Here is a 13,747-nt window from a genome sequence, read left to right as displayed (position 1 = left end):
ACATATAGGGATAAAGTGATAGATATTGAACAGTAACAGCAGCATATGTGATGAGTCAAAAGAGTGCAAAAAGGGTCAATGCAGATCGTCCGGGTAGCTATTGGTTAACTATTTAACTAACTATTTAGCAGTCTTATAGCTTGGGAGTAGAAGCTACTCAGGGTCCTGTTGGGTCAAGACTTGGTGCATTGGTACTGGTTGCCGTGCGGTAGCAGAGAAAACGGTCTATTACTTGGGTGGCTGTTATACAATATGTTGCTGCTCTGATCATTCTTAAATCGGCGTCTTCATTTTTAAGCTAACATATTGAGACAGCAGCACGCTATTGAGACACGATGGGGTAAATGGGGCAAAGCAAACATTGCACAATAGAATCATGTGATTCATGACAAAGAAGGAAACTGAACAAACCAAAATTATGAGAAAAATATGCAGCGAGTGATTAGGCCAATGATAGTTGTTGTTGTGAACAGGAGATGACAGGGATAATGGGGATAATTCTACTACAGTACCAGCTATGGTTTACATCTCCACTCACTGGAGACACTAATACTGGGGATTTACATACACTATCAGTCTGTGTCCTACTAACAAAGCCATGGTGGAGGAAACACTACTAAAGAGAGCCATACTGCAGTGAAGAGCCATTTTAGAAAATAACTATGCTTTATGGTAAAGTAATGATTCTCTGCAGTCAGGTGCAGTATCCTCACTTCACATTTTCCTATAACAACATTTGACTGTTTCCTCTGTAAGAGTTATTAGACAGTGAGATGGAGAAAGCCTTGGGGTACAGAGGAGGAATCAGAAATTGCTATGTTTGCTCAAGACAAGGAGAGGAAGGAGCAGAAAGAAATCTCATTATAAGTAGCGTTTTCAGTGCCTAAGTGCCCAATGGATCATACTCCAGCAGCACTAGACTAGCTTTAACTGCAGCATTTCTCCCCCAGCAAATGCAGTGGCTGCTCTTCCTCAGAAACACTAGCAGTCAAGCATACCACAGATAACATTGCTACATTCCACACTTAACTTATTTATTGATGCTTTTGATTTATTGATTTTTCTATTATGTCACAGGAGTTAGGGACACTGTAAAAGCATGCTGTCTAATAGGGCATGTTGGTACATGTAAACGGTGATGAGGTGTGATAATCTGATAATACTAATTAGACATATTGTTGCAGTGATATTCCTGAGGATGTTTTTACATGAAACACTACACACATTTTGTTCCTGTCCTGAGAAATGAAAATGATACTGTTTTTCAACTAAGATGACCCTACACAAATGAATGGAAGTCTTGAAATATACACAATTAACATCCCAATAGCAGTGAAGACAGGCAAAGACCAGTGTTTCCCCTATATGCACTGCAAAATGCACTATAATGTATTGTAGATGTAAAATGTATGCCCCAGGAAAACCCCATCCAGTCACGGAAACGTGCTGAAAAGAAGATGGAGAACAAGCTATGACGGAAAAATAGTGGATTTTTGGTGCAGACAGACTTTGCCTGTCTTCACTGCTATTGGGATGTTAATTGTGTGGGTTGTTTGGAGGTTCCAGTAACCATCAAATGGCTAACGAACTACACAACTCCTGTATATTTCAAGACTTCCAAACAGAGCAAAAATTATATTTGCAATATTTTCAAAAGGATACGATACATCTTCAAAAATAATAGTCAGGATATGTAACTGTATCGAATTTTCCACCATCCCTACTGCCTGCCTGCCTGCGAAGGGATGACAGCATGATGGATTGGGGGCAAGAGGCTGGTGGGTTAATGCTCTTTTCCTCAAATGTCCAAAAGCACATTTATGAAATGCTCACTCCGTCAGGCGTCCACAGAGGACGGTCTCTACAAAACTGGTGGTGTAACATAACGTCGTAAACACGAGCCTCACTAGGGGGAAATCACTGTACTGGTGCTTGGACTGCACGGCTGACACCGGACCCATAGAGACCTTGCAAGAAGAACTGTAGAATGGAAATTATAAGTTGCTCATATGAAGCAACTTCGTGAGTACAAAATCTCTGTATTTTGGGTTGGTTGTTAGTACTGTTGAATCATACCTGCATCTCTCAGCACCGTTCATTGTTACAAATCCTGAATAACCTACATGCTAACTTAGAAACGGAAGTAAGAGAGGCAGACCTTTGCATACTGTATGCCCTCCCATGCTGAGCTGGAGAGAGAGAGAGAGAGGATGTAGGGAACTAAAGACCTGGAGAGCATAAAGCAACTGTCAGTCAGTACTCATTCCGTTCCAGAACTGTCATGGCCAGGTCTTATGGATGAGTTGGAAGAGTAGGAGACACCAATGGGGAGAGTATGAGACAAGCTTCTTAGGTTCTGCTGGGACTCCCAGCCTATCAATACCATCAAGCACCTGTCCCAAGACTGTCCCTGAGATGCCCTGTAAAGGAACATGACAAGTACTCTCTCCAGACATTTGCTCTCAGTGCCCCAGCACTGAATCATGCCTGGCCCACTGGCCCTCCCTACATTCATTTCTTATAGATTTGTTCTTGCATCTGAAAAATGTGTTGAAACATTGATGGTCCCACTCAGAGTAACAACTTTGGGATTGGAATGACTGTTCCAATGCAGATGTATACGACTGCAGATGTTCTAATCAGGAAATATATCATTTGAATAAGGCACAAATGGAATAAAAGTCCCACCTGCCATTTCTCTTCATTGACTTCCAAGATAATATTGACATTAGTTAATATCTCTATTTTGATCACTTTATGTCTTTTTAAAGCCACTATTCTGACAGACTGTTTGAAATCAGACTCAGAGTTAGCTCTCCTCATAGCATGAGATTTAAATGATGAAACTGATGTTGATTAATAAATCACACCAACAAATGGACCTCTCTCTGTCTGTAAGAGAGAAAATACGAGTTGAAGAAGAAGTGAACTCGGTTTAATTCCTTTCCCGTAGTTGGAGGGAAGATCCGAGTTACGAGGCTGAAGTTGTCGGCTCTTGGATAACAAGATGTACAGTGAGCACAGGCATGCAGAGAGAGAGAGATGTAGAAGAGTTGAACGGAGAAAAGGCCCAGGTCTCTACTAATCACATTGAGCCCTTAAGCCCAAAGTGGATGGTGGGTTGGAACGTTCAGTCCCTCAAAGACAGAACCAGGTCATTCTTAGAGAGAGAGAGTGAAGCCAGGAGAATATCCTTAAGCCAAAGCTGTGACATCATGCCTTCATATTTGACTTTGAATCATTTTCATAACAACTGTTTGTAACTATTTTCCCCCTTCTAAAATGCAACACTGCTTGATAAAATACAGTAAATCTAAGAGCCTGTACATCGACTTGACAGACAAATTAGGGCTTAACTGTTCAATGCTATCTGTGTGAAAACACCTAGAGCGTATCATGTCCATCAGGACACCATCTCACTGTGTTGTACTGGAAGTAAACCCCCACTGTCATCCGTTCTATTGGCCAACATGCAATCATTGGAAAATAAAATAGATGACCTACGATCAAGATGAAACTACCAACGGGACATTAAAAATCGTAATATCTTGTTTCACTGAGTCGTGGCTGAAAGATGACATGAAAAACATACAGCTGGCAGGTTATACACTGTTTCGGCAGGATAGAACAGCAGCCTCTGGTAAGACAAGGGGCGGTGGTCTAAGTATATTTGTAAACAACAGCTGGTGCACAACATCCAAGGTTTTGCTCACCTGAGGTAGAGTATCTCATGATAAGCTGTAGACCACACAATCTACCTAGAGAGTTTATCTATATTCTTCGTAGCTGTCTATTTACCGCCACAAACCGATGCTGGCACTAAGACCGCAATCAATGACCTGTCTACTGCCATAAGCAAACAGGAAAACACTCATCCAGAGGCGACGCTACTAGTGGCCGGGGATTAATGCAGGGAAACTTAAATAAATGTTTACCTAATTTCTACCAGCATGTTAAATGTGCAACTAGAGGGAAAAAAACTCTAGACCACCTTTACTCCACACACAGAGATGTGTTCAAACAGGCAAAGCGTCAATACAGGACTAAGATCGAACCGTATTAGACCGGCACTGACGCTCGTCGAATGTGGCAAGGCTTGCAAACTATTACAGACTACAAAGGGAACCACAACTGAGAGCTGCCCAGTGACATGAGCCTACCAAACGAGCTAAAGAACGTATATGCTCGCTTTGAGGCAAGTAACACTGAAACATGCATGAGAGCATCAGCTGTTCCGGATGACTGTGTGATCATGCTCTCCGCAGCCGATGTGAGTAAGCCCTTTAAACAGGTCAACATTCACAAGGCCACAGGGTAAGATGGATTACCAGGATGTGTACTCCGAGCATGCCCTGACCACCTGGCAAGTGTCTTCAATGACATGTTCAACCTCTCCTTGTCTGAGTCTGTGATACCAACATGTTTCAAGCAGACCACCATAGTCCCTGTACCCAAGAACACTAAGGTAACCTTCCTAAATGACTACCGACCAGTAGCACTCACATCTGTAGCCATGAAGTGCTTTGAAAGGCTGGTCTTGGCTCACATCAATACCATTATCCCAGAAACACTAGACCCACTCCAATGTGTATACCACCCCAACAGATCCACAGATGATGCAATCTCTATTGCATTCCACACTGCCCTTTCACACCTGGACAAAAGGAACACCTATGTGAGAATGCTATTCATTAACTACAGCTTAGCGTTCAACACCATAGTGCCCTCAAAGCACATCACTAAGCTAAGGACCCAGGGACTAAACACCTCCCTCTTCAACTGGATTCTGGACTTCCTGACTGGCCTCTCCCATGTGGTAAGTGTAGGTAACAACACATCCACCACACTGATCCTCAATACAGGGGGCTCTGAGGGGTGCGTGCTCAGTCCCCTCCTGTAGTCCCTATTCCCTCATGACTGCACAGCCAGGCACGACTCCAACACCATCATTAAGTTTGATCACCGACAACGACAAGACAGCCTATAGGGAGGAGGTCAGAGACCTGGCCATGTGGTGCCAGGACAACAACCTCTTCAACAACGTGATCAAGACAAAGGAGATGATTGCGGACTACAGCAAAAGGAGGACCGAGCACATCCCCATTCTCATCGACGGGGCTGTAGTGGAGCAGGTTGAGAGCTTCAACCTAACATGGTCCGAGCACACCAAGACAGTCGTGAAGAGGGCACGACAAAACCTATTCCCCCTCAGGAGACTGAAAAGATTTGGCATGGGTCCTCAGATCCTCAAAAGGTTCTACAGCTGCACCATCGAGAGCATCCTGCCTGACTGGTTGCATCACTACCTGGTATGGCAACTGCTTGGCCTCCGACCGCAAGGCACTACAGAGGGTAGTGCGTACGACCCAGTAAATCACTGGGGCCAAGCTTCCTGCCATCCAGGACCTCTATACCAGGCGGTGTCAGAGGAAGGCCCTAAAAATGGTCAAAGTCTCCAGCCACCCATCATAGACTGTTCTCTCTGCTACCGCACAGCAAGGGGTACCGGAGCGCTAAGTCTAGGTCCAAGAGGCATCTAAACAGCTTCTACCCCCAAGTCATAAGACTCCTGAACATCTAATCAAATGGCCACCCAGACTATTCGCATTGCCCCTTCCCCCCTCTTTTTTACGCTGCTACTGCGCTCTGTTATTACCTATGCATAGTCACTTTAATAACTCTACCTACATGTACATATTACTTCAATTACCTCAACTAACCAGTGGCCCCGCACGTTGACTCTGTACCGGTAACCTCTGTATATAGCCCCGCTATTGTTATTTTACTGCTGCTCTTTAATTATTATAATTTTAAATTTTTTGGGGGTGGGTGGGGGTATTTTTCTTTAAACTGCATTGTTGGTTAAGGGCTTGTAAGTAAGCATTTCACTGTAAGGTCTACCTGTGGTATTCGGCGCATGTGACAAATACAATTCGATTTTATTTTATTTGAACTGTCATTCGACTTCTGGCTTTGAGAGACACGCTACATTGAAATATTCTGTGGGTCGCCCTGACCCTTATGGTGCTGGAGAAAAAAAGATAGAGACATACCTGCTGCTTAGTTAGTTAGTGATTAACTGATACTATGTGTATACAAAGCTGTTAGTAGACACACACACACACACACACACACACCAAGCTGTTAGTAGACACACACACACACACACAGAAAAAAAAATACCTTGAAGCCATCGCGACACTTCACATTAGCAGTGTGCCAAAATGTGTTTACGTGACAGATGCAGCTTTAGCCCTTCCAGGGAAAACACAGACTTCACATAATGCAATATCAACAACAGCATCAGCAGAGACCTAAACAATGCCATGGATCTCATTAGCACACCTGAACCTTCCCCTGCGTTAGGCAGACGTGTCACACTGCATGATTATATGCTAATTCAAGAAGCACAACAAACAAACTTTCCATGCAAACACTCTATGCATGGAAAGTGAATTGCTTCAATTGCATTTCTGTGTGACTTCTCTGTCCAGCGCTGTAATAGACAATGTGTGCACGGTGAGGCAAACAAAACAGCTACACAGAATATAAGGAATGACTGTTTGGTCTATGACCCTGCTCGCCTGGATGTTGCCTTCTCATCTTCCTCCTCGTCCCCACCAGGGACATCTGCATCTCCAAAATGAGCCTATGGAGAAGAGAATTTGCTGCATTCACTTGAAGGCTTTGAGTTGTTTACCATGACAACAGTGCCAAAGAGTAGAGATGGCTTCAATCCTTTGTACATGACTGGTAGATTATGTGGGTTACGCAGTTCAGTGCCCGACCAAATAATGTAAAGCTCCAGTAGGAGGCTTCAAAGGTTACAAACAGTGTTCCGCACCCTAATACCCTACAGGTGGATCGTTCTAGAGAATCTGCCTTTGAGAAAGAAAGAGACAGAGAGAAACAAAGAGCAACTCGGGTCTAACTCATTACCCCAAACTAACTCATCCCCGTAGCCTGTTCACTTTGTTCATATGCAGGATCCAGAGAAAGAAAACTCCACAGAGACCTCCCAAACATGCCACTTCAGTGGGATCAAGCTCGCTGAGTCATGACTCATGAGGGAGCAGTGAATAGTCACTGCGTCTCAGAGAAAAAGCTGACTCCCTTCACTGTCTATTCTCTCAAATACATCCTCCCATAGTACCATATTGCCTGCTGGATCTGTAAATCTGAATGTCTTACTCCTCCACCACCTAGCTGTGCACTGTGACAGAGGCTCTTTGCTCCATATGTCTGAGCAGATGAAGAAGCTGGCAGAGGAAAGTCGTCTTTCCTGTGGTCACACTCAGAGTCCAGGTAGGAAGTCATCGTATTATGAGCCCTGTGTAATGCAGAGCGCAGGACAGAGAGATGGAAGGGGAAACCCACAGACACACAGGCTAGTCCGTGTCCAATGAAAGCATTTACACTATATATATAAAGGTATGTGGACACGCCTTCAAATTAGTGGATTTGGCTATTTCAGCCACAACTGTTGCTGACAGGTGTATAAAAATGAGCACAGAGCCATGCAATCTCCATAGACAAACATTGGCAGTTGAACGGCCTTACTGAGAAGCTCAGTGACTTTCAACGTGGCACCGTCATAGGATGCCACCTTTCTAACAAGTCAGTTCGTCAAATTTCTGCCCTGCTAGAGTTGCCCCGGTCAACTGTAAGTGCTGTTATTGTGAAGTGGAAATGCCTAGGAGCAACAACGGCTCAGCCACAAAGTGGTAGGCCAAATAAGCTCACAGAACAGGACCGACTAGTGCTGAAGCGCATAAAATGCATCTGTCCTCGGTTGCAACACTCACTACCGAGTTCCAAAATGCCTCTGGAAGTAACGTCAGCACAAGAACTGTATGTCGGGGGCTTCATGAAATGGGTTTCCGTGGTCGAGCAGCCGCACACAAGCCTAAGATCACAATGCGCAATGCCAAGCATTGGCTGGAGTGGTGTAAAGCTCACTGCCATAGGACTGGAGCAGTGGAAACACGTTCTCTGGAGTGACAAATCACGCTTCACCATTTGGTGACAGACGAATCTGGGTGTGGAGGATGCCAGGAGTATGCTACCTGCCCCAATGCATATTGCCAACTGTAAAGTTTGGTGGAGGAGGAATAATGGTCTGGGGCTGTTTTTCAGGGTTCGGGCTAGTCACCTTAGTTCCAGTGAAGGGAAATCTTAACTTAGAGCATACAATGATATTCTACACGATTCTGTTCTTCCAACTTTGTGGCAACAGTTTGGGGAAGGCCCTTTCCTGTTTCAGCATGACAATTCCCCAGTGCACAAAGCGAGGTCCATGCAGAAATTGTTTGTCGAGATTGGTGTGGAATAACTTGACTGGCCTGCACAGAGCCCTGCCCTCAGCCCCATCGAACACCTTTGAGATGAATTGGAACCCAGACAGTGAGCCAGGCCTAATCGCCCAACATCAGTGCCCGACCTCACTAATGCTCATGTGGCTGAATGGAAGCACGTCCCCGCAGCAATGTTCCAACATCTAGTGGAAAGCCTTCCTAGAAGAGTGAAAGCTGTTATAGTAGCAAAGGGGGTTTTGGAATGAGATGTTCGACGAGCAGATGTCTACATACTTTTGGTCATTGAGTGTATGCCTTTGAAGCATTGCGGTCTAAGGCACTGCATCTCAGTGCTAGAGGTGTCACTACAGACCCTGGTTTGATCCCGGGGCTGTATCACAACCGGCCATGATTGGGTGTCCCATAGTGCGGCGCTAGGGGAGGGTTAGGCAAGGGTAGGCCATCATTGTATATAAAGGCTAAATAAAAAATGTATCAAAAATTGCAGGGGGTTTTCTTTCCAGAGAGGAGCCAACAACATGGGATGGTAAAGGAGCCTAAGAGTTGATGGGAGATTAAATTGTAAACGAAACCACTAAAGTCTGATGTATAGCATCTCTTTCTGTGATCTCATAAGGGAAGGGCTTCAAATAGCATCAGTCCACTCTATCCTTCAGACAATAAGAATGGAGTGGAGGAGGAAAAGCTGGAGAAGGAGGAGGAGGAAAAGTGGAGGAGGAAAGGAGGAAAGTGGAGGAGGAAAAGCTGATAAAGAAGTATATAGGCATACCGTTTTTCCAAACTGTTGAAACCTCCCCTCTGCTCTGCTGCAGAACAAGACAAATCTCTTAGGTCAGTGTTTGTATTCGGTGGCCTGTGGTCGAGGACAGGCCTGAGTCCTGCTCTGCAGCTGGACAGAAATGGGCGCTCTGGGTGTAGACCCTTTGGTGCTTGCCGACCCACTTTCTTCTGCCATTTTTGTAGCGCACTTAACCATCCATGTTCAGTACAGAAGACAGCACTCCATTATCTTCCCTTGAGAAACCTGTGAATTTGTTGTACTCAAAATCTTTCATGTGATTTTTAATTTGCACTGGCCCTTTTTGGGGCTTATTTAAGGCTTCAGTTTAGATTTTTATTAATTATTTCTGTTATAATTGTTTTACTTTAAACCCCTTTTCTCCCCCAATTTCGTGATATCCAGTTGGTATATTTTTTACAGTCTTGGCCTATTTCTAACCCATTCAATAGTGTATTTTTTTACTAGACTGTGCACACGCACACGCACACCCAAACACACACACACAGACAGACACACACACACAGTATATGAACTGCATCATTGCCTTTAGTCACAGTGAGCAGATACACGTAGGTCCTCTGAATCAAACATTTATGAGAGTGCTTCGATATGAAAACCTAAGGTTGCATTAGAATTTGATATGTTTTCTCTTGACTCATTTTCATCCCGCATTGAGATAATTTACTAATTTCTTATTTTTTGTCGTTTATGGACAGTTTGGAGAACATGAACTAGGCTATTTGTTACATGTCGTCAGTGAATATACTAGTTGGTAATGGCGTTTGATTTGAAATAATTTGTCTAAATATAGGCTAAATAACACCGATCTGAGTAACCCTCGATAACAGCCAATATTCTCGATATATTTCAAGGTTATTCGATATGTAGCCTACCTGTTCAGTGATGCTCTGCCGTTTCCAATAATTTGACCAAATCACAGGAGAAAAGGCTATCTGGCAAGTATGGATAGATTTAAAAGTATTACAAATAATAGAGATATGTTTTATTTATCGATACGAAAAGTAACATCATAGGCTTCGGATTGGTGTCGCATTTCCTGTTAGAAGACAGTGTCCCGAGTAAGTCGATTCAACTGGCGCTTTCTATAACATATACCGATGTAAGTGAATAAAAAGCGTACCGCACAAATAGTCCGCATGGTAAATGTGCAGTTTCCCACTTAAAACAAATGCACCTTTTAATTTAATGACAGCACCGCGGTCTCATCAGAACCATCTCAAAGCCGATGTATACACTTCCCTCTACTGCAGTTAAGGCAAGGGGAAACCTGTTAACTTAACGCAATTATGTGCACACCACAAACAGCAGGTTGTTGCTTGTGAATGAAACACTGCAGTATATCATATCGAGGATGGGGTACAATGCCTGTCAATGATTAACATTGACATACACAAAACATTGGACAACAATTTACTGACAACCAGACACACAAAACACACATTCTCACCAGAAAACAACGTTTCTTCGCGCTCTTATTTTCTTCCGATTTTGGATTTTCGTTGCGTCAATGCGCGCTGTTTTGTTCCAACTGACTTCTACGGCAATTCTTATGTATGTCCACTGGATTTTGAAGGGTTTTTGGTAGGGTGAAATTATGATAGGGAAAGTGCTGTCATCGTGGAAAGCCTGCCCTCTTCAAACTAACCTTCCCGCCCCCTCATTCTACCCCTCACAGATTGGTGCTGGCTACCTACCAGCAAATCCCCCCCAAAACACTTTTTGCGCACACTTAACTACCTTTGCAACCATAATTGTGCCCTAAATTAACATGAAAAACAGTCACAAAACAACTTTAAAATGTCAACTGCCCTATCTTCAGTGTTTTGTGGTGAGTAGATAGCTACCATAATGTCATTCACCACTTTGCCCTATGCGTGATTAGGCAGGGGATGAAGATATTATTATAGCCTACATCAGTTTAGAAGCACCCACCAAACACTGCCTACAGTATGTCCTCTTGTAACTCATCTACCTCATGCAGTCCAGACAGGCGGGCCCATCAGACAATGTTCTGCCTTGGCCCATGACTCAAATTGCTTCATTATGCACAAAATCCAGTTAGGCTACACATGATGGAGCTAATTTGGCCAAAATAAAGAGAGCCATCTGCTTTATACGTTGAAAGCTACAGTGCCCTTGACTTGTCTGTACTATTTAGCCCCTGTGTGTGTGTGTGTGTGTGTGTGTGTGTGTGTGTGTGTGTGTGTGTGTGTGTGTGTGTGTGTGTGTGTGTGTGTGTGTGTGTGTGTGGTTTGAAACAGCTCTATGTCCTAAAGTCACAACAACACACAACCCTGTCAGTATCAGAAGGGCTCTTCTCAGTGTTTTAACAGGGGTCCATTGCACAATAATTAACTTATTTGGCCTCCGCTGCATTTTTAGAAAGGGCTGAAGTCACTGCTATGGCTACAGTTTCAATCACCTGATTGTCTTCAGCTTGTTTTCAAACCTCACCATACTTGTTTTTCAACCCATGATGTTATTCTCTATGATTATACCAACGTACTAGCCTAAGTCCCACTATGAATTGCTTTGGTAGTGCCAGAGGAGGTGCATCAGGTACAAGGTTCATGATTTAGTGTGGAGTCATGGACAGCATACAGTATATAACTGTTAGCACATAGTACTACATCATAACACACTTGCACCTGTTGATCTGCCCGTCCCACCATACATAAATAACACCTATACTGTTGCCAGATATTTTCCTAACACATTACTCCTACAGGTTTCCTTCATGTTTTATTGATGTCTCACTCATGTAGGCTGTGTGTGAACACAGCTGAGAAGACCACAGGAAATACAAAGACCTCAGAACACACCAAAGTAATCATCCTCTTACTCATTGGTTTAGAACAGGTGGCGGCTTATAAGACATCTAAGAAGTCAACTTTTGCTTTCAGAGAGTGAAGTAAGGCAGCAAGCGGTTCACTGTATTCTGAGGGTTACAGCAGGGGGTGTATAGGCCTCTGAGAATATTCTATTTAGCAAAAATTATTTGTTTGAAGATCACTACTAGTGCAAATCAAAGAGAGTGTCATTGGAAGGAAAGAGATGCAGGCTTCCAAAAATAAAAGTTTCTCCTCCTACTAGGACATTGATTTGAAAGGCTTAATCAGTAGAATTTATGTGTTTGGTCTTGCTTCTCAGCATAATCTAAGGACAGCTGAAAAGCTATCTAGGACAGTAGATATCATTGGCTTCCAATAGGTATAGTGAACAAAAATATCAATTTGACATGTAAATAGTTGGTCCCATGTTTCATGAGTGGAAATAAAAGATCCCAAAAACTTTCCATACTCACAAAAAGCTTATTTCGCTCCAATTTTGTGCACAAATTTGTTTATATCCCTGTTAGTGAGCATTTCTCCTTTGCTAAAATAATCCATCCAACTAACAGGTGTGGCATATGTAGAAGTTGATTTAACAGCATGATCATTACACAGGTGCACATTGTGCTGGGGACAAGAAAAGGCCATTCTAAAATATGCCGTTTTTTCACACAACACAATGCCACAGATGTCTCATGTTTTGAGGGAGCGTGCAATTGGCATGCTGACTGCAGGAACGTCCACCAGAGCTGTTGCCAGAGCATTGAATGTTAATTTCTCTACCATAAGCCGCCTCCAACGTTGTTATAGAGAATTTGGCAGTACGTCCAACCGGCCTCACAACCGCAGACCACATGTAACCACGCCAGCCTAGGACCTCCACATCCGGCTTTTTCACCTGAGGGATTGTCTGTAATCAGCCACCCAGACAGCTGATGAAACTGTGGGTATGCACATCCAAATAATTTCTGCACAAACCATCAGAAACATCTCAGGGAAGCTCATCTGCTTGCTCATCATCTTCACCAGGGTCTTGACCTGACTGCAGTTCGGCTTCAGTAGGCAAATGCTCACCTTCGATTGCCACTGGCACACTGGAGAAGTGTACTCTTCATGGATGAATCCTGGTTTCAACTGTACTGGGCAAAGTGGCGAGTGGTTTGCTGATGTCAACGTTGTGAACGGAGTGCCCCATGGTAGATGTTGGGTTATGGTATGGGCAGACATAAGCTACAGACAGCAAACACAGTTGCATTTTATCGATGGCAATTTGAATGCACAGAGATACTGAGGCCCATTTTCATGCCATTCATCCGCCGCCAACATCCACCAATGTGCTAGAGCATAAATCATTGTTCTCCATAGCTAGGTTTGCATTCAATTGGTGACAGAATTTCAGGTGAATATTTTCACGTGCATTTTCCCACTATTGATGTGTTTCTTGTTGCAGATAAACATCAGTGTGTGATGACTTTTTCACTTAAAAATAAATTGCCCTTCCACAGCATATATCCATTACTATATTAATAACATTATGTTCTTGTAAAAACATACATTTATCCAAACCACAAGCTAGATTGAGCACCTTTTCATTTCACAGGTAGAATTGGGAAGTTCTGACTTCCTGTGTATTCAGCTTCCCATAGTGAACCATAAAGTCCAGCATTCATAGCGAATTCAGATACCGCCCCGCTAGGTACTGTGTCTTGGAAAACTATTCACTCCCCTTGGTGCTTTTCCTATTGTGTTGCATTACAACCTGTAATTTTAATTTATTTTTATTTGGATTTCATGTAATG

The 13,747-nt window shown here is 43.4% G+C and overlaps 1 protein-coding gene across 1 annotated transcript in view; it reads right to left on the bottom strand.

The window, feature by feature from the left end:
• LOC139387943 (gamma-aminobutyric acid receptor subunit alpha-3-like) overlaps positions 1-10,674 on the bottom strand; it is a 141,063-nt gene extending 130,389 nt beyond the window's left edge. Inside the window, exon 1 of the mRNA XM_071134341.1 lies at positions 10,565-10,674. The gene's annotated coding sequence lies outside the window, so the exon portion shown is untranslated. The remainder of the gene's footprint in view (positions 1-10,564) is intronic.
• Between the last annotated feature and the right edge of the window lie 3,073 nt (positions 10,675-13,747).

Source organism: Oncorhynchus clarkii, chromosome 29 (assembly GCF_045791955.1).
Source record: "Oncorhynchus clarkii lewisi isolate Uvic-CL-2024 chromosome 29, UVic_Ocla_1.0, whole genome shotgun sequence".
NCBI lineage: Eukaryota > Metazoa > Chordata > Actinopteri > Salmoniformes > Salmonidae > Oncorhynchus > Oncorhynchus clarkii.
Note: the sequence above shows the minus strand (reverse complement) of the source record. Positions and strands in the feature narration are given on the sequence as shown.